This window comes from Hemicordylus capensis, chromosome 2, assembly GCF_027244095.1.
Source record: "Hemicordylus capensis ecotype Gifberg chromosome 2, rHemCap1.1.pri, whole genome shotgun sequence".
NCBI lineage: Eukaryota > Metazoa > Chordata > Lepidosauria > Squamata > Cordylidae > Hemicordylus > Hemicordylus capensis.
In genome coordinates this window covers 306,864,761-306,886,359 of record NC_069658.1, presented here as the reverse complement: position 1 = coordinate 306,886,359, position 21,599 = coordinate 306,864,761, and the positions used below count along the sequence as shown (strand labels likewise).

At 42.8% G+C, this 21,599-nt stretch overlaps 1 protein-coding gene and 1 long non-coding RNA gene across 25 annotated transcripts in view; one reads left to right on the top strand and one right to left on the bottom strand.

Annotated features, from left to right (window-relative positions):
* ERC2 (ELKS/RAB6-interacting/CAST family member 2) overlaps window positions 1–21,599 on the bottom strand; it is a 1,070,068-nt gene that overhangs the window by 82,671 nt on the left and 965,798 nt on the right. For 21 of the 24 annotated variants that reach the window (XR_008316192.1, XR_008316193.1, XR_008316208.1 and 18 more), the window contains one exon: window positions 21,103–21,291. The exons of 1 other annotated variant lie outside the window; for it this stretch is intronic. The gene's annotated coding sequence lies outside the window, so the exon portion shown is untranslated. Of the gene's footprint in view, window positions 1–3,842; window positions 3,910–21,102; window positions 21,292–21,599 lie in introns of those variants that run through there. 2 more of the 24 variants (XR_008316196.1, XM_053296290.1) reach the window with 2 other exon arrangements.
* Window positions 1,956–21,569, top strand: LOC128345036 (uncharacterized). The gene is made up of 2 exons (XR_008316223.1): window positions 1,956–2,066; window positions 17,732–21,569. It is a non-coding gene; the product is annotated as an uncharacterized LOC128345036 (long non-coding RNA).

The following is a 21,599-nucleotide window of genomic DNA, read 5'->3' as shown; positions in this document are numbered from 1 at the left end:
TTGTTTGTTTGCTTGATTGATTTCTATACCACCCTTCCAAAAATGGCTCAGAGCGGTCTAGAGATTTAGCCCAATGAAGGGAAGGCTCTTGCTTCTTCACTCAGCTGGGATCTTATAGCATACTGTTTGCTAGAAGAATGTATAGACATAAAGGTGAATATCGGTATGTATAGACATAAAGGTGAATATCTTCTCACTTCTCACTTCTCACTTTGAATGGTGTCATGCACAGCCTGTAACCTTTATTTGCCTAGACTTTCACAGATGTCTGGAAGGAACGGAGTGGGAGAGCGTTCCCATTGTGTTCTGCCCATTGTTGCCTGTGCAAGAACGCTGAAGGGGAGGGTGTGTGGAAATGTTGTTGTAATATGTCCAGCCAGTAGGTGGCACTAGCATTTGCTAGTAGTGATCCTCATTGGAGACAGAGTAGGGACTACTCATAGCCTCCCTACTTCCTGCCTGCACTTCTTGCCTGTACTTCTTGTTGAACTTGTTTCTTCCTGTAACACAATAAAGTAGTCTTAGCCTGTTATGGCTGCCTTCCGCTGAACTCTCATGACAGAGGGTAGAGTCAAAAGCTCTTCTACTGTCAAAAGGTCCAGAACGGTCCAATATATATACAACTTCATGTGATCCATATCCTCCACTTTTTTCTGGATATAGATTGTGCACAGTGAGCCTGTGTGTAGCCCTCTATGCAAATGGAACTTTGACCACATGGAGTTGGGGGAGCAGCTAGTCAGGATGATACCAATCTCTATTCCGTGCATGCATCTCCTCTCCTCTTTATGTACTCCGCGATCATCTTCACAGGGCTGTGAATGAATGAAGAATGTAGGGAACAATGGAGGGAGTAGCAACAGGGATAATACAAGAGAGTAAGTATTTGAACCCACTCCAAAATCCCGCTATGCTGCCTCATCGTAGGGATGTGCACCGGACCGGTCCGGGGCCATGTTAGAGGCCTCCGAACCGGTCCAGATTGGGGCCGGTCTGGCGGGGGCATGTAGCTTTAAGGGCGGCGGGGGGGGTAATACTTAACCCTCCCACAACTTTTCCTCCTCTAGCGCTCAACGTTTGCGTGCCACGACGGGTGCATGCGTGAAACCAACTTCCGCTTTTACCAGGCAACGACAGGGGCAGGGGCAGCAGGGAGGAATGCTGCCACCCCAAAAACTTTGCTACAACGTCGAGCGCTGGAGGGGGAAAAGCGGCGGGAGGGGTAAGTACTACCCCGCCACCCTTAAAGCTACATGCCCCCCAGTGCTGGACCGTGGTTCCGTGGTTCCGTGCACATCCCTACCTCATCGTGGTGGTGGTGGGGTGTTCCTGGGAAGGATGAGCTAATTATGCCAGGAGGTATACTCCATGTAGGGTCACCCAAGGTGCGACGGTCATCCCAGCTGACCAGTTAAAGCAAACAGTCACCTATATTGGGCAGCAGGGATATAGGAAGGACGGTCACTTTAGTGACAATGACAAAGGCATCATTTCATACTGCGCGGGAGAAGACAATGGTAAACCACTCCTGTATTCTACCAAGAAAACCACATGGACAGACAAGATAGATTGATTGTTGATGTAGTGCCAGATTATGTGCCCCTCAGGTCGAATGGTACTCAACATGCTACTGAGGAAGAGCTGAGGATCTCTCAGAGTACCGATGGTGTTTATGATGTGGTTAGGCTAGGGGCATACGTCCACTGGACAAGGGGAGACAAATGTCTCTAGGCCCACAGGGCCTGGATGCCCTCCCCAAGGCCCCTTAGCCAGTCCCTCATGTCTTGCCTGCTGGCCCCGTCTCCTGCTAGCCCTCCTGCTCTGGCCAGGAGAGTGAAGAACCTGCAAGCGACCAGTCTCCGACCAGTCTCCGCCTCTCAGCTGTTTGGCGGGTTGGCGGGGCTTCCAGAGAGGCCTCCATGCAGGCCTCCCTGAAGCCTGAACTCGAGTGTTGGCAGGCAGGCAGCAAGGAAGGAAGGCAGGAGGGAGGCAGGGTGGCCAGCGCTGGCTGCCCTTGTCCACAACGTCTCTGCCCAGCTTTTGACTCCTCAGGCTTAGTAAGGGAGGTAGGATGTGATTTCCTTTTTGTTGTGTCCCCCACCCCCCGCTGGATATTTAGAGATTGCTTGCCATAGAGCTTTAATATAAGGTTGGGGGGGTGGGGAATGTAGGGCAGATTGAAAAGACTCTGAATATTTAATTCAGAGATCAAGGAATTTGCTGGTTTTAATTTTTTTTTTTTAAATTAAAACTATTTTTAAAATAGTTAAATATGGAAGAACCCCAATATGGAAGAACCTGCCCTCTGCCTTCATAAAAACACACACACACTCATTTCAGCCCCAGCCAGGTATTTTTTTCCAATTTAATACAATATAAGTCACTGTACACATATTCAGTTTGGCACTATGTACAGAGAATCAGGGCTTGTGAATACTGAGCTGAAGCTTATGAGCTAGGATTGTATTCATTTGCTCTTACTTTACTTGTGATAAGTGAGTTAAATGTGATGTCTTAATAATATGGCTATTAATGGTGAGTTTGTCTTTCTGGGAGTCTCTTGATCTCTTTCTCTCATTTTAACTGTCTTTCTGAAATACTAGAATATATTCCAAGCAGTGACACAGTTTACTCTGCATATCCTTTAATTATTTTCAAAGTATCTGGGAAAAGTCAAATTCTCCATTTATTTATAAAACTTATGTAATAGTGATGCTACAATGCATAGTAGAAAATTAGACAGGCACTTCTGTTTAGTTTTTCAAGTACACCTCCACATAGTATTTGGGTATTTCATGGGACCCAGCATACTGAAATTTATAGTTTTCCAGAATTTTTTGGTCTGGCTACACTCACTGCTAAATAGCTTTTGAAATATTAAAAGATTAACGAGCTTGACTTGTATTTTTCAGCTGATATTATGGTAAAGTTATCTGAAAGATGGGTGTCAGATGTTTGGACAGGTGGCACAATTTCAGTGCTTGCCCTAGGTGCTATTTTCCCTAGATACCCTCTGCTAGTGACTGATGTTGCCATGCGGGAAAAGAAAATACGAAGCTGCAAAAACAGAACGTGGAATGTAAGAAGCATGATTATGGGGAAGCTCGACACAGTGAAAGATGAAATGAATGAATCGATTACAGATTGATATCTTGGGCATCAGTGAATTAAAATGGATTGGAATTGGACACTTTCAATCAGAAAACCATACCGTTTACTACTCAGGAAAGTAACAAAGACGGAACGGTGTTGCTTTCATAGGAAGGATATAGCAATGACAGTACTTGGGTACAATGTGGTCAGTGACTGACTAATATTAATTAGATTTCACGGACAACCCTTTAACATGACATTTTTTCAAGTCTATGTCCCAACGACTGATGCAGAAGAAGAGGAAGTTCATGGGTTTCATGATCAAGTTCAGTCTGAAACTGACAGAACATGCAAGTAAGATGTGCTGCTGGTGGTTGGAGACTAGATGCCAAAGTTGGAAAAAGTAAGGAAGAAAACACGGTTGGACTATATGGCCTGGGAAACAGAAATGAAGCAGAACCACTTATTAGTTTCTGCCAAGCCAATGATCTCTTCATTGCTAACACATTCTTCAAACAACCGAAGTAGCACCTATACACATGGACATCACCAGACGGAGTACACAGAAATCAAATTGATTACATTATTGGTGCAAGGAGGTGGAAGAGCTCAGTTATAACAGCAACGACATGGCCGGTGGCCGATTGTGGAACAGATCATGGACTGCTCATGTGCAAGTTCCAAGTCAAGCTAAAGCAGAAAAACAAAGCTCTCCAGCTCCCATGATATGATTTTGAGAATGTACCTACCATTTTCAAGGAGAACATCAGGAACCGCTTTGAAGTTCTGAACCTCATTGATAGGGAACCAGAGGAACTGTGGAATGAAATCAAAGAAGTTGTTAGGGACGAATGTAAAAAGAGACTGCCAAAGACTAAGAAACAGAAGAAAGCAAAATGTATGTCAGAACAGATGGTCGAAATTGCCCAGAAAAGGAGAGAAGCCAAAGTCAAAAAAGATAAAGACCTCAGGAAGGAACTTAATTGGCAATTTCAAAAAGCTGTTAGAAGAGACAAGAAGCAGTACTACAATGACATCTGTAAGGACCTTGAAGAAGGAAATAGACACGGAAAAACAAGGCAAGTTTTCCAAAAGATCTCTGAACCTCAGAGGAAGGCTCCAACCTCGAATTGTTATGTTAAGGGATGCCAAAGGACAGATAGTAACTGATTCAGAGAAGATCAGAGATGGAAGGAGTATACTGAAAATCTGTACAGCAGGGACATCAACATCCAAAATAATCTAGAAGATATTCCCTATCTGCAAGAACCTCTAGTATGGGAAGATGAAGTTAGATCAGCACTCTGGTCATTACCAAGTCAGAAGGCTACAGGAATTGATGGAACAGCTACATAAATATGGCAGGCAACAGAAGAAGAATCAGTCACGGCTCTAACCAAATGATGCCAGCAAATCTGGAGAATGACACAGAGGCCAACAGATTGGAAGAGGTCAGCCTACATACTCATACCAAAGAAAGCAGACTTAGTAGATTGCACAAACCATCACACAATATCCTTAATTTCACATGCTAGCAAAATAATGCTCACGCTCATCCAATGCAGATTAAAGCCCTATGTGGAAAGGGAGATACCGAACGTTCAAAATGGTTTCAGAAAAGGCTGAGGAACAAGAGACATCATTGCTGATGCATGCTGGATTATTGAGAAAGCCAAAGAATACCAAAACGAATTCAATATGTGCTTTACTGACTACAGAAAAGCCTTTGATTGCATCAACCATGTCAAATTGTGGAATATCCTTAGGAAAATGGGTGTCCCAGAACATCTCATTGCTCTCATGAGAAACCTATACACAGGACAGGAAGCCACAGTCCAGACAGAACATGGTGAAACAGACTGGTTCCAGATCAGCAAACGAGTAAGAGAAGGCTGTATACTTTCTCCTTATTTATTCAACTTATATGCTCAACATATACTGAGAGAAGCTGGATTGGAAGAAAATGAGCATGGTTTTTAAGCTGGAGGAAGAAACATCAATAACCTGCGCTATTCTGATGACACTACTCTGATAACTGAGAATGTGGATGATCTGCAAGCTCTAGTAATGTAAGTCAAGGAGCACAGTGAAAAAAATGGGACTACGACTAAACTAATGACAACAGGTATTGCAACCAGCTTCCGAAATGATAATGAAGACACTGAAGTGGCGCATAGCTTCTGCCTTTTAGGATTGACCATCAACACCAAAGGATCCAGCAGACATGAAATATGCCACAGACTAGCACTTGGTAGGGTTGCAATGAAGGCCTTGGAAAGGATATTTAAGATGCTGTGATGTGTTTATACCTACAAAGGACCATGGTTTTTCCAGTGACACTCTATGGATGTGAAACTGGACTCTGAAGAAGCAAGACAGAAAAAGTATTGACGCTTTTGAACTTTGGTGTTGGAGATGACTTTTGAGGATACCATGGACAGCCAGGAAAACAAACAAATGGATCATAGAACAAATCAATCCAGAATTTTCACTCGAGGCTCAAATGACCAGACTCAAACTATCATACTTTGGACACATTATGTGAAAACCCATCTCCCTTGGAAGTCCATAATGCTTGGAAAAGTTGAAGAAAAGAGAAGAGGATGACCAGCAGCAAGGTGGATAAACTCAATTACGACAGCAATGAATGCACCACTGAGAAACCTTAAAGGCCAAGTTGAAAACAGATAACCCTGGAGAGAATCTATCTATGTGGTCGCTAAGAGTCGACATCAACTTGAAGGCACTTAAGCAAGCTAGCAAGCAAGCATTTGAAAGGCATGAGAAAACAAAGGACTGAGATAAGAAAAAGTCAGGAGCAGGAAACAGAACAAATGATAAAAAACAGGCAATGCAATCATTTAGGAGAGACTTCTTGCCATTCTTTTGAATTAATTTCTTTTGTACAGAAAGGAAACCCATTATACTGACAGTTTCACAAAAAGATGCACTTTAATTAAAACCAGATCTGCCTTCTCATGAAGACACAGTAAACGAAGGAATGGTTTACTTTATGTGACTTTTCTTGTTGCCTAGAACTTGCTTGTAGAAGGTGGTGATAAACGTTAAATGGTTCTAGTAAAACTTTAGTTCCAAAGCTAGATACAATACTGACGTTTTCATTATATCCACGGGCTAAAGCACATCCGGCTTTCATTCTAACTGTTTTGTTTGGTTACGTGTAAAGACTAAATAACATTGCCCTTGGGAGATATCTTACTGTCACCTGCCCCTAAATTGAAAATTACTTGTTCTGCAGAAATTTTTATTGGAAAAGATAATGCTTTTCCCCACCCCCATCCCAACAAGAGCACTTTGTATAATGTATAATAAACCAAATCTTTTCAAAGGACTTTCACAGAGAAATGCATTAAGCAAATATTTTTAACAATCTGAGATAAGAAGCTAGAATGTGGGTTTTTTCCCCTCCTTCTGCCTATCTACAGAAATTGCATAGAATGCTTTCTCCAAATATCCAAAAGATCTTGTTTATTGGATGATTAGTTTATTTCTGCATAAAGTGGCAATATGTGCAACTGTGAGCTTTGTTCTATGAATACAGAAGATATAGCACAGTGAAATGAACTGAAAGATAACATCATTGCTCATATATACCACAAGTGAATTTTGGCCCGTTGAATAACGGGCGCTAGTAACGGCGCTCCTGGACCCCCGCCGCCATTCCCCCTCCCTCCGCCGTTCCCCCCCTACCTTTAAGGGCCAAATCGGCCCAGGCATTTGCCCCCGCCAGGCCGGGGAGACGGAGACCGGGGGCGGAGCGGAGGCCATGTAACCTTAAAAAAAAATTTACTCCCGCGGCCGCCGACCACCCACCCTCCCTCCCAGCTGCCGAGTCCCCCTTACCCTGGCCGACTGCTGTCGGCCGAAGACAGCCCTTAATTTAAGAGGCCGAGAGGAGCTCGCAAGCAGAGCTCCTCTCTGTGCAAAGCCTCTTGCCGAACTGCCGCTTTGGGCGCAAGGGACGCAAGCGCCCAAAGCGGCAGTTCGGCAAGAGGCTTTGCACAGAGAGGAGCTCTGCTTGCGAGCTCCTCTCTGCCTCTTAAATTAAGGGCTGTCTTCGGCCGACAGCAGTCGGCCAGGGTAAGGGGGACTCGGCAGCTGGGAGGGAGGGTGGGCGGTCGGCGGCGGCGGCCGCGGGAGTAAATTTTTTGTTAAGGTTACATGGCCTCCGCTCCGCCCCCGGCCTCCATCTATTTTGGCCGAGGCGGCGGCTCTGCCGCCGCCTTGGTCACTTTCCCGCCGCCTCCTCTCCAGCTTCTTCGGGGCGGCCGCTTCTGGCCGCCCAAGATGGCTGCCGGGTGCCGGCGAGCGTGTCTCCCTTGCCCTGTTCTGCGCCTGCGCTTTGCGCAGGCGCAGAACAGGCCAGGGAGGCACGAACACACGCCTTGGTGTCCGTCCACAGACGGACACCAAGGCTTTTATTAGAGAGGATTCATATACCATTATTCAGTACTGTTGATCTGCAGTTCAAGAGTAAAACTCTAGATTTAATTCAGCTTGACAAACTAATATGTTATTTTATTTTATAACAATATTTGGTTGTAATTTTTACAGCCTATGAACAGGAGAGCCATATAGGTAGGTAGGCTGTCCCCCTATCTGTCATATATTACATATAATCTTTCTCCAGAAATGCCTGTAGATTTGGCACTCGTACTCATTCTTCATACTAGATAGATGGATTATAAACACCAATTTTTTACTTAAAAGATAGTGTTTTTCTAAAATTTAAACTTGAATGGCTCTTTAGCTTTGCTGAGTTTGCCATATTTATTCATGTATTTATATAATAAAATTTATAGCCTACTCTTCAGCAAAAATGCTCTAGGGGAGTTCACAATCAATAAAAACAATTACATATATGTTATTGATGTATGAATAACAATAAGAATTGAACAACAATAAGGAATTATTGTTATATGAATAATAATAATAATAATAATAATAATAATAATAATAATAATAAGAAGAAGAAGAAGAAGAAGAAGAACAAGAACAAGAACAAGAACAGGAAGAAGAATGTTATACAGGTGCCCTTCATTATTGCAGCAGTTCCATTCTGGCCTACATCTGTGGATAACGAAAACTGCAGATAATGAAACCTTAAGTCAATGTGAATTGGGGGGTTAGGTTCTGAAGCCCAGGAAATGACCAAAAAATCACCGAAAAGACAGAGTAAAAGCAGAAATAAGGATAGAGCACCACGCTGTACCTTGGCCACCTCAGCTCTCCAGTTCTCTCATTCTCCAGTTCCACCAGTAATGCTCCCCAGGTTCACCTGTAATGTGTAACCATGATGTCTCCTCACCCCACAGTTGAAGTCCAGCACTTAGCAGCACAAGTCCCTTGGCCTGATTAGTTGGTAAGTTGGCCAAAGAGACAGCACAAAGTTCAAAGTAAACACACACAGAGGAGTGTGTGAGAATCAAGGAGTGAGAGGAGAATCAATTTTCAATGGATAATTAAAATCAATTTTTAATTTAAATTGAATTTTAATTACAATTTAAATTAAGTATTACAGTACTGAAATCAAAATTGATTTTTATTTGAATTTTTAAATTAAAAATAAATTTTCATCAAAATTAAAATTAAATTTATAAAAGTGATAATTAGCATTTAATGAGGACAGCACAATGCTGCAAGAGGCACCAAAAATGGCTTCAAGAAGCTCCACAGGAATGGCTCCAAAAAGCTCCAGAGCAATGGCTCTTGAAGGCTCCCAATGGCTCCTGAAGGATACCAAATGCTGCCAAATACTACCCAAAATGGTTTTTAGAAATACAAAAAGACTCTAAACATGCAGACCAAAGCACCCCACTGTCCTCCTCCGAACTCCTCTCACAACCCATGAGCATGTGCAGCAAGAGCACAACCATGCAAGAGCAGATCTGCCCTGCCAAAAACCAGGGATAACAAGGTTGGGTATATATTGCCCAAACACAGATACTCGAAACCATGAGTGCCAAAACCACAGATAACAAGGACCACCTATATTAATAACAATGAGGAATGAACAACAATAAGGAAGTTGTTATACGAATAACAATAAGGATTATAACAGCAAAGGTGGCTATAAAGCAACCATGAACAGCAGACTAAAATCAAATTCAGCTGATCTTTTAAAAAAGGCTTCAGAAAATAAAAAAACCTATTCACTTGCCACCAAAAAAAACCCCATAAGAATCAGCAGTAGGCAAGCCTTCCCGGGGAGAATCTTCCAAAGATAGCACTGCAGCTACTTAACTGTGCTTGACATGCTTAACTTCAGAAAGTGCGAGCACTTGGAGCAAAACCTCCGAGGAAAATCTCAACATATGGATACATGACATGTGCAAAAAGATGGTCCTTCGTATCTCCAGGTACCATGCTATATAAGTAAGCCCCAGTGCTTTGAATTGTGCTCAGAAAGCAACCAGAAGCCAGTGAAGCTGTTTCAGTACTAACAGAATGGGGCGGGTCTCATGAACTGTGAGACCTGCTTTTTCCAAAACTGTGGGGAGAGCGGGCTAAGCCCGCTCTCCCCGCAGATGATTGGGCAGGGAGCCCTGGGCGGCCGGTTTGGGATGGAGCCAGCAGGGGCTTGGGGAAGTGGGGATCAATCAGCCCCCGCAAGCTCAAGCATGCCCTGTGCGAGTGCGCAGGGCATGCTGGCAAGACCCCTGGAGCCGGGAGGCGGCTTTTCGCCTCCCCTCCGGGGGTCTTCTCATGAATAGCCGTGGCGTGGAGCCGCGCCGTGGCTACTCACGATCCAATAGCCCGGGTTTGCGGAGCACTCACTCCGCAAACCCAGGCTAAGAGGCGGGCTACTTGAGCGGGTTAGCCGCTCAAGAACCACCGGGCTCACAGCCGAGCCTAGTGGTTCTTACGATTAGCAAAAATTGGGCTAGGCTCTACCATTGTGTTTCCTCGGGCCATTTAATGATATTTATTAGTTTTAATGTTAATTTTAATTTGCTTTTGAATGGTTTTTTAGTTTTAATTGGTATGTATTTTTTTTTATTTTAGGGTAAACCGCCATGAGCTACTTTAGGAACAGCGGTATATAAATTGAATAAATAAATTGAATAAATAAATAATAATAAATAAATAAATTCCTAGACAACAACCTGGCAACTGTATTCAGAAATAATTGGAAAGTCTGAGAAGGCTTCAAAGGTAGCCTCATGTAAATACACTGCAGTCTGGAGGCTATCAAGGCTCAGTTCACTGTGAATCAAGCAATCTGTCTGAAGGAATCACAGCTGGTACATCAGCCTTAGCTGGGAGAAAGTTCTGTACGCCATGGAGGCCACTGGGTCTCTAATAACAAAGCTGGATCTATCAGCATCCTAAAACTGTGCATGTGATCCTTTAGAAAGAGACCTTTAAAAGTAATCTAGAACAGGTTGCCCATTACCTCAACAGTCAGGCAAACAACCTGTAACAACAGCTCTCTCTTTTCAGGATTGGTTCAGTGTATAAGCCCTCATTCAGACCATTACTGATTCCAGAAACCAATTCTGCTGCCTCACCTGCATTTTTGCTTCTCCCTATCCCATACACATTATATACACACTGCTTTTTATCAGTGTTTTCACTTGAGAATTTAATTTTAATATACAAAATGCAACCTTCTTAAAGTGGCCACTTCTAGTTGTTCAATTTGCAATTAACAGATTTTTTTAAATCTGGTGGTTATTTTTTAAATCTGGTGCATGTTATTTGTGACACCTCCACCCAAATCTCCAGATAACCTCTTGCAGTGTTTTCATGCAGATGTTAAACAGCATGGAAGACATAACTGGACCCTGTAGGACCCCATCAGCCAAAATCCAAAGGGCTGAGCAGTACACAGTCAGTAAAATCTTCTGGATCCACCCCTCAAAAAAGTACTGGAGGCATTCAAGAACCAAGCCCCCATTCCACATCCCCACAAGGCAGTCCAAAGGATTCCATGTTGATGGCATTAATGCCAGTGAAAGGTCCAGCAGAATGAAGAGGGATGCACTCCCATAGACTGTACACCAGGATGATCAAGGCAGTTTCAGCCTTGAAACCCAAGAGGACTCCAATTTGAAATGAATCTGGATAATCAGTGTTGTCCAAGACCCTCTGCAGCAGAGAAGCCACCACATGCTCTATCACCTTCTTCAAAGAGAGGAGATTTGAAATTGACCTATAATTATCTAGGTTAAAGGGACTGAAAGAGGGCTTACTTAATAGTGGTCCCATTACGGCCACCTTGAGGCATCTATTAGGCCTGTGATATCAGGAGTATTAGAACTCCTGACAGCACCATTCCCTCCCACACCACAGGGAGGTAACTGATTGCCCCAGGTAGTATGGTGCCAGTGGGGGTTCTTTAAATCTTGACCTAGCACTGGCATGGGAAAATCTGGGTAGGTAGGGAGAATGCTGAGAGCATCTTTGGGGAGGACAGGGAGTCATGCAGGGGAGGCTGGGAACAAGCACAAGGAAGCTGGGAATGGGCACAGGAAGGCTGGGAATGAGTGGAATGATGCCTGGAGGCTGTAGTTCCTCCCAGAGCTCTGGGAGGAACTACAGTACCCAGGCATCCCTGCAATTATTCCCAGCCCTCACCATGAACACCTCTGGAATTCTCCCTACCCACCTAGACTTCTTCACACCAGTGCTGGGTTGGGATTTAAAGAAACACCACCACTACCAACACCAACACCATACTACCTGGGGCAAATTGCCCTGCAATTGGCTGCCTCCTCATGGTGGGAAGAAATGGTGCTATCCGGATTTCCAATACTCCCAATAGCAAAGCCTAGCATCTATGCTTACTTAGATTCCATGACTATTACAGTAACAGGTAGGGATGTGCAAACAGGTTTGATGACGTGTTCAGGGTCGAACTGAACCATCCCCTGTTCAGTCCGACCCCGGACAGAACGCCCCCTTCCCGACTGATTGAGGGGTTCGCAGATCTTTATTTTTGTTTTAATATTACTTACCCCCTTCAGGGGAGTTGTTGGAAGTGGCAGGGGGGTCCACGGAGTTTCCCTCTCCCTCCGCCAGCCTCCCTTTATGCCACCACTGACCATACGGCCAGCTTTTCGGCCCCTTCCACCTCCAGTGCAGTGACAATTTTGGAGGCCGCCATACCCACACAATTGGCCTCTGCGTGGCCTGGGTCACACAGAGGCCAATTGCGCAGACATGGCAGCCTCCAAAATGGCAGACACACTGGAGGGGGAAGGTCCGAACAGGCTGCAGAGCCGGCCGAATGGCTGGTGGCGGCATAAAGGGAGGCTGGCAGGGGGAGGGGGAACCTCCACGGACACCTGCCACCACCTCTAACAATTCCCCCAAAGGGGGTAAGTAAATTTTATTTTTTAAAAAAAATAATTAATGAACCCCCACGGACTGGATCAAACCGGGGGGGGGGTTGAAAGGGTGCCAGACCGTACTGGTCCAGTCCAGTTTGGGTCCAGTCCAGACTTGAAATGAACCGGACCAGCCTGTTCCGTGCACACCCCTAGTAACAGGAGACTTTCCTAAGGCACCATTTCATTCTATTGTAATGGATCCATTTTAATTAGTGCAGCCTGTAGAAGTGGACAAGATTCTTGGCAGGTTGAGAAGAATTTCACGTGCTCTGACATCACCCCTCATGTGCTCTGACATCAGGGGTCTAGATCACATGAGGCTGAAAAAAGCTGCCAGCGGTGGAATAGTCAGCTGGTTGGGGTAATTATTTTCATGATTGAAGGAAGGTTTCATAATTCTTAGGAACATATTTTCAGAAGCCATTATGGGCTGGTAAGGGGAGGTAAGGGGAGATTGACTATAATTTCCCCTTCCCATTTGTGTGCACAAAGCATTTTTCAGTGTGCGAAAATTTTAGTCTGGATGGCAGTCAACAATAAGAAAAGATAGGAGCAAATTACATCATTAATCCCACATCAAAATAGGCAGCCTCCACATATGGCAGGAAGTGCTTTCACCACCCACAACAGCAAGACAGAGGGCCTGCCCTCACCTCTTGCCTGTGGGCTCCCCAGAGGAATCTGGTGGGTCACTGTGTGAAACAGGATGCTGGACTAAATAGGCTTTGGGCCTGATCCAGCAGGGCTGTTCTTAAATCTCCCCTAAACAACTGGAAAGCCGGTGGTGGAGGAGGAACCTCCGTGGAACCCCCCCAGCCTCAGAGAAGCCCCCCTGAGAGCATAAGTATTTTAAAAATTGTTTTTAAGTGTTTGTGAAACACCCCACCAAGCAAACCAGGGGATTTGATGGGGGGGTGCAAAAACAAACTGGACTGGTCAGGTTCGGGTCCAGTAAACCAAACTGGGCCAGCTGGATTTGTGCACACCCCTATTCTAATGTTCCATGGTTGAGCAAGGTGATTGAGGAGGCAGTGGCCTCTCAGTTCCAGGTAGTTTTGGATGATACAGATTACCTAGACCCATTTCAAACCAGCTTTCGAGTCAGCTATAGGGTTGAGAGCCACCTAAAGTGGCACAGCGGGGAAATGCTTGACTAACAAGCAGAAGGTTGCTGGTTCGAATCCCTGCTGGTACTATATCAGGCAGCAGCAATATAGGAAGATGATGAAAGGCATAATCTCATACTGCATGGGAAGAGGCAATGGTAAACCCCTCCTGTATTCTACCAAAGAAAACCACAGGGCTCTGTGGGCACCACGAGTCAAAATCGACTCAAAGGCACACTTTACATTTATAGAGTTGAGACTGCCTTGGTCAACCAGATGGATTATCTTCAATTGATTAATTAGCAACAGAGGGAGTGTGACACTGCTAATCCTTTTAGATTAATCCCTAATCTTGTTGGCTTTTGATACCATCAACCATGGTATCCTTCTGGGTCACTTGAGGAAGGTGGGATTGGGTGGCACTGTTTTACAGTGGTTCTGTTTCTACCTCCCCGATAGATTCCAGATGGTGTCACTTGGAGACTGTTTTTCTGCAAAGCGAGAGCTAAAGTATGGAGTTCCACAAGTCTCCATATTGTCAGCAATGCTCTTTACCATATACATGGAACCGCTGGGATAGATCATCAGGAGGTCTGGTGCAGGGTGTAATCAATACGCTGATGATACTCAGATCTATCTCCATATCAACTTTATCAGGAAATGGCAAAACAAACTGACGCTCAATCCAAATAAGATGGAGGTACTGACTGTGAGGAAATCGGAACCCAAGAGATGGTTTAGATCCGCCTGTTCTGGATGGGGTTACACTCCCCTTGAAAGATCAGGTACACAGCTTGGGAGTACTCCTGGATCCCAAACTCTCTCTGGTTTCTCAGGTGGAGGCAGTGGCCAGGAACACTTTTTTTCAGCTTCAGCTGATACATTAGCTATGCCCATTTCTGGAGGTAAATGAACTTAAAACATTTGTGAATATGCTGGTAACCTCTAGGCTTGACTACCGTAATGCACTCTATGTGAGGCTGCCTTTGTATGTAGTCCAGAAACTACAATTGGTACAGAATGAGGCAGCCAGACTGGTCTCCAGGACAACCTGAAAGGAACATATAACACTGATTTTAAAAGAATCGTACTGTCTGCTGCTATTTTTCCAAGATAAATATAAAGTGCTGGTTATTACCTATAAAGCCTTGAATGGCTTGGGTCCAGGGTAGCACCTTCTTTGTCATGAACCGTGCTGCCTATTAAGATCATCTCGAGAGATCCGGTTATGGTTACCACCAGCTCATTTGGTGGTGACTTGGGACCGGGCCTTCTCTGTGGCTGCCCCGGGGCTTTGGAATATGCTCCCTGTTGAAATAAGAGCATCTCCTTCTCTGTTTGCTTTTAGGAAGACCCACAAGACACACCTGCTTTCTCTTTTAACTGAAATTAATTTTAAACTTATTTCATGTGTTTTTATCTTGTGAGATTGTTTTTGTTTTGTGAATTTTAACTGGTTTTATTCTGTTTTATATTTGTTACGATTTAACTCTGCGCACTGCCTAGAGATGCATATATCAGGTGGTATAGAAATATGATTAATAATAACAATAATTTAGTGATGGGAGAGTGGGGCTCCAAAATATCTTCAGGAGTAAGGTTTATAACACATCTTTATAAGTTATGACAACAAAGAGTCTTGTTGCATCTTAAAGACTAACAAACATATTGTGGCATAAGCATTTGTAGACAACACTCCACTTCACTATACACTGCTGTTCACAAAAGCTTATGCTACAATAAATGTGTGCATCTTTAAGGTGCCACAAGACTAGCAGCCAATACATATGGTCAGGCCAATACATGTTGTCTAATATGTGTAAAGTTATTTAATTGCATTGTTCATTAGTGAGCACTTAAGCAGAATCTGAATATACTTTTCCTGGTATCTCCAGAAATATGGGGGCTAGACTTACAATTATTATTTTTTTAAAAGAACTGAAAATTTAGGGAAGGGGCTGGAATATTATCCCAATGGAGCCAGGCTCCGAAAGACCCTCCTGTGGGCACATCCCTGAATTGTAGGGACAAGTGATGACTCACAGGCATGAGCAACCCTTCAGGTGGACCCTATCTTCTGATGTCAGCTCAAGCACACTAAGTTCCAATGTAGCTCGCTCATACATTTGGTTGTATGATCAAATATATTGGTAAGACATACAGTCTGTTGTTTAGAGACAGATTATTCCCATTGTCCACATAGATACTGTCCTGCCTTAATCACAACAGCCCTAATACTCAGAAGGATAATGCTAGATCACCCACTATTTACTTTTAAATGAAAATACATAGTTCTAGTTACACAATTCTAAGTTCCTTATAGCTAAAAAAATAAATAAAACTATTTAACATCCAGATACCAAATATGTTTAATTTCAGTGTTAGTCATGTGAATGTTTTGACTTCAAAAAACATGATGAAATCATGTTTTGCCTTCAATCAGCATAATTGCATAGATGCTTCAGGGTGCACATATGCAGTCAATTTATGAAATCACTATCAGCCTAGATATAAAATATTTTGCTTCTCATGCCTTTCAGGTAATTTCCCAAATAGACAACTATTTGTAGCACATTCTTGTAATAGCCAATCTCTCTGTTATGTTCTAATTCATTGTGGAAAACCACTATTTTAGGTTATCCTGGTTTTGGTTAGCACTAAAAAAAATAAAAAAAAAATCTGACCCCTGCTACTTCCACTTAGGAACAAACTCACCATACTTCCAAGTAAGAAAATTACTTTCAATTCTACTGCTTGTAAACCAGAATGAGGCACCTTAAATGAAGCAAAAGAAGGAAATTAGCCCCAGATACAGCTGAACGCTGGCCATGTGTTTCTGAAATGGGAATCTACAAGCTTTTCCTAGAGCTCCCTCATCACCAGATCACTAGACATATAAAATGTGAAAATCAAGACATAATCTGGGAAAGAGTCTGCTGCAATATAGCAGACAGAAATACATCATATTTTTTTGGCGTACATACTTCCCCCCCCCCAAAGGGCAACATTTGGCCAATGAATAGAATGTTTTAAAAGACCCTTCCAGCCTCCAGTTTATAATGAAAGCTTTTCCATGTTTGAGATACTATATTTACTTAGTTCAAATATTTATGGGTGCAATGTATATACAGTATTGAACAAAACAGAAACCAGATTCATTCCTTAATGAGTGAGAAGGAATAGACGACACATAGGACTAAATATACCATAGTGTGAAGGGCGGGGGGGAAATCCCCTTGGCTAATTCTTTGTTAACCCTTAGAAAAAGTAAGTCTTCACAGCTACTGAACTGAAGAACAAAAACAAAATAAATTGGTATTAGGTTTTGTTCTATATTATCAGATTTTTAAGACAAAGGTTAGAATGTTCAAAACATCTTTAAATTTATTCAGCTGTTCTTGGAGTTTCATGTTTCACAAGTGGCTGCTACAATGTCTGTGTTCCCATATGACTGGATTAAAGCTATCTGACAGACTGGTTAAAGTTATTAGGCCAGCACTGGAGTGCTCATTCAAATCCTCAGCCATCAGTCATGGACAAGCTGCTAAATTCAGAATGACATCTCAATCTTTTAAGCATGAGAACCAATACTATGCTCAAGGTCATTACAGCAACAACGGGCGCATTCTGGAGAATGAACTAATAATTGTGGGAAGATCAGCGTTGGTACGATTAGAAAACCAACTGCAATAATAATGATTTCATTTATTTGTTGCATTTGTATCCCGCATTTTCTCTAGGAATCTTAGACTAGTGTTTTATCATAACCTAAAGAGGTTACAGATGTCAGATTCAGAACCGTGAGAGGGGTAGAATATGCTGATTACACAGCCAATGTTAGCACATCCTTCCTAACACCAAATGTCGGGTTTGCACGCATGCTCCAGGAACTAGCATTTTGGCTGAACCACAGTACTCCGTGACGTGTGAAGCCGACCATTGTTTGATAATCTGTTCAAAATTCATAATGGATTCCAGCTGTTTGCTAGTGGAAAAATGATCATGTCAAAATTACATTGCAAATGGGGTCTTTGTAGATCATCTCAGCAGAAACTATGCACAGAAACAATGTAAGATTTGGCACTGCCAGGAATTCTATATTTAGAAGCACTGAGACTACCAAAGAGTGTTCTTGTTTTTATTTTCTTCTTCTTCTTTTTGTATTTCCAATTGCAGAGAAAACAATTCCAGCTTCCACTGTGCCCACAATCAGAAGTTTCAGCCTACAATCAGAAGCACTGAAAGGATTATAGTCAAGGACTGTCGTTTTTTGATCGTTTCCTTCTTCTGAGCTGCATAGCCCACACACATTCTACAATTCTCCACACCAAACTGGAACTTTTTTTCCAAATTTCAGGTTCCCCCAAGAAAAAAATAAAATTCTCTCTGTATTCCAAGGTTTCTTCTTGGGGAAATATCAGAGAATGTTCATAGACTTCTTCTCCACAAAAAGAAAGACATCGTCCCCACCCCGCAGTCTATGAAAATGCCACAGAAGATGTCAACTACAACCTGCAACCTGTGTTCACTACAACCTGTGTTCAGCCTATTTTTAAAACTATTGAAGTCCTGGGTTTGGTCTGGGGAGACTGACTCTAGCCTAATATGAAATTTCATTAAGACATGGATGAGTTCTCCATCACCCACTTCAAATTAATTTGGTAGTGAACTGAATACCTGGGGGGAAATGGGAATGAATAAGTTAATTTCCCAAGTCAATGCAAGGCTTGGACAAGTGTCTCCATTTCCCACCAGCTCTTCCTACCACCCTTCCAAAGGTGCCCTGTATCCATCAGCAGTGGTGGCAAGTTGCCAACAATGAGCAAGTTCCTTCTGTCCTCCTCCATTCCCCTAATTCATGGCACATCAAAAGTAACGCATGGGGTGCAAGCTCACAAGCACTACAGCTCCCAGCAGTCAATGTACCTCTCTTGCTACGATGCTAAACAACCAGCACATCAGGTCAGAATGATGTGGAGAAGAGAGGAGTGGAATGGAAGAGTGAAGAATGGAGAGGAGTGAAGGGAAAAAATGACTGGGCACTTTACCTGTGGCACTCACTACTGTGCACTAAAGCAATGAGGGAAGGGAGAAAAACTTCCCCTCCTAACTCAGCACTCATTGCTCCATGCACTGCTGAAAGGATAAGTTCAGGGTGCATTTGGGGAGCTAGTGGGAAAGGGGTTTGACTTTTTCTAGTTTCAAGCTTGGAAGTGAGCCTTGGGGGCTTTGGAAGTTTGCTTCTCTTTTGGAGGGGACATATCTGAACCCTGAATGTTAGTTTCTGAATCTGAGCAGAGAGATATTTGCCACATTTCTAATTTCAGTCATCTCCTCCCAGCCTTCACCCACACCAGCTATCACTTCCACATAACTTTGGTGTGTAGAGGAAGGGTGCCCTACTGGGATTCCCTCTCCCCCTGCAGCTGCTAGTGCCATATCCCATGCCACTGCTGATGATAACTTGACCCTCAAGAATGGATTTGGGGGGAACTCCGAGGGCTGCAGTGAGGAAGAAGATGTAAGGAAAATGGCTTGAACTAGCACAGTAGTGCCAGTACCACTCTGAATGCTACTCATTGATAGGTTACTGTCATATTTTTATGGTTCAATTATTTTTATATTATTCCTTGGGAATGTTTTTTTGATATCATATTCGCTTTGCATCTAAAATTATCTGCTTTGGCTTCTTTTTGGAAGGAAAAGTGGGATACAAGTATTAAAATGAAAATGAAATGAAACAGGATTATTTGCAGTTCCCTACACATGTACACATGACTTCGAATGACATAATACTAAGAAGTGGCCCTAATAATATTGTATATCAATGGCCAACAAATGCACATTGAAAATTCTACTATTATAACTGTTCAAAAGCTCTGAAGTGAAAATTAATTGAGTGGTTGGTTTGGGTTTTTCCAAATTCATAACAAAACATAATAGCTTGAAAAGTTGACCTTTCTAACTAAATATGTCATAAAAATTAATTTGGTTGACTTGTAGTTTGTTTCACGTACTTTGTTTAAAATATATAAAAGGTTATGCATTTGTTTCACTAACCTCATCCACTACATATATAAAATTATTATATGGATAACATAAAAGCTAAAATAAAAACAAGGGATGTTTAAGGGGGGGTTACCTTTAAGGAGTAGGGAGGATGCTCTTACCCACCCACCCCCACCGTGTTTCCCCCACCAGTGCTGTGATGAAAATTGCTGGCATGGGACAACAGTGTACCTCCTTGCTGCCCCAGTCAGCGTCCTCCCCGAAGTGGTCCTGCAATTTTCATCACAGCGCCGGCAGAGGAAACACGGCAGGGAGGTAAGAGCACCCTCCCTGCTCCTTAAAGGTTACCACCACCACCCCGCTGGTTCGGCCGAACGCCAGATGTTCCAAACCAGTTTGGCGGTCCATAAAAGGACCACTGAACCAGTTTGTACACCTCCTTAATAAAAATGACTGCAGACTGAGTTCTCATCATATATTAAAAGTGCAAGAGGAAAGTTAAGCCTGTGAAGTCACAAGTAAAATATAATGTGTTGTGAAAAATGCCTTCTAAAGATTCACCATTACACTATGAGATGCTTGATAATGTAATGCAAGATTTTATAAGATCATTTTGATTTTATTTTTAAACAACCAATAGTTCTGTAGAACAGAAATTAGAATAAAAATAAATCTGCTAGTCTTGTCATTGGTTCCTGTTAGCTTTACTTCTAATTCTCACTTACTACCATTTTCAGTTCTTTAATTTCATTCATTTAACACAACACAGTGACTTCTGTTGTGAATCCTGGGTTTTAAGCCCAAACAAAGAGTGTTTATATTTAAAAAATTCTGCTCCAGTCATTTTATGGACAATTTTGGCTTTGGTAGGCCATATAGAATATAGCACTCTGAAGGTTTAATCTATCTGAAAAGGTCCCTCTAAGTATATTAGCAATATCTCAGATATGGAAACGTTATATAAAATATCAGAACATTTACTCCGTCACGCCATCTGTGAACTGCAGTCTCCACAACAAAACCTTTCACATACTGAAATAATTATCTCTCTGAAGTCTGCAGCTGGCATTTAAAACTTATTGATGGCATGGGTATCAGTGGCTCAGTAGGCAGCCCTCTTGCCTGAGGCTCACAAGGTCACCAGTTCACATTCTGCTTAGAGGAAAAGCTGGACATATTCCAGGATTGTGTGTGGGCTGTGCTAGACTCCTAGGGGGCAGTCCTTAAGAAAGTAAGTGAAACCATGTATTCTTTCTAGATATCAAAGCTCTCGGCCTAATGGCAGAGGAAGAAATGGGCAAGGAAGGTACGCTACATATGCCTAGAGCAAGTGAGAAAAACATAACCAAGGTCTTGGATTCAGTTGTTGCATCAGAGTAATTTACTATCAGCAATCCTGGACTTCTTGGAACAGGACTTTCACAATTAGGCACAGGTACATGTGCACAGATTTCACTTGTGGACAAATCATCACTTGTAGATACCTTTGCCAACGGGTAGGAAATTTGGTAAAACACTATTACAAATTTTAATTTGACCTGCTCTGGTGTTAATGCTCTGATGCCTGGTTATTCCAGATGTCTCCCTCCTCCTCTTCTTTATAGACAGGTAAAGTTGGATCTCTTGAAGGAACTGGGGATCACACTCTAGGCAAAGGTTGGACAGGTGATCAATGTACAGCATGAGATTTTGCCGTGGCAATGTGCCTCCAACAGTGACTGGATCATCTAGTCAAAAGAAACAAAGCCAACATATAACATTTTGCTTAAGAAAGGAACCACACACGTTATGCATCATGGGAACAATGATGTACTCGTAAAACACAGATTGGTTCTACTTAAGGCACAGTTTCCATTTCTAAATGCAAGAAGTATGTATGTTTAATTGAAAGGGCTTCCTTTCTAATTATTCCTTTTGAGGACAGTTTCTTTAAAATGTTGCATTGTAATTCACTTCTTCAAACTCGAGATTACTTGTTACTATTAAAGAGCATTATTATTTTTTCTTTGACTGTTTTGTTTCCATCACTTTGACA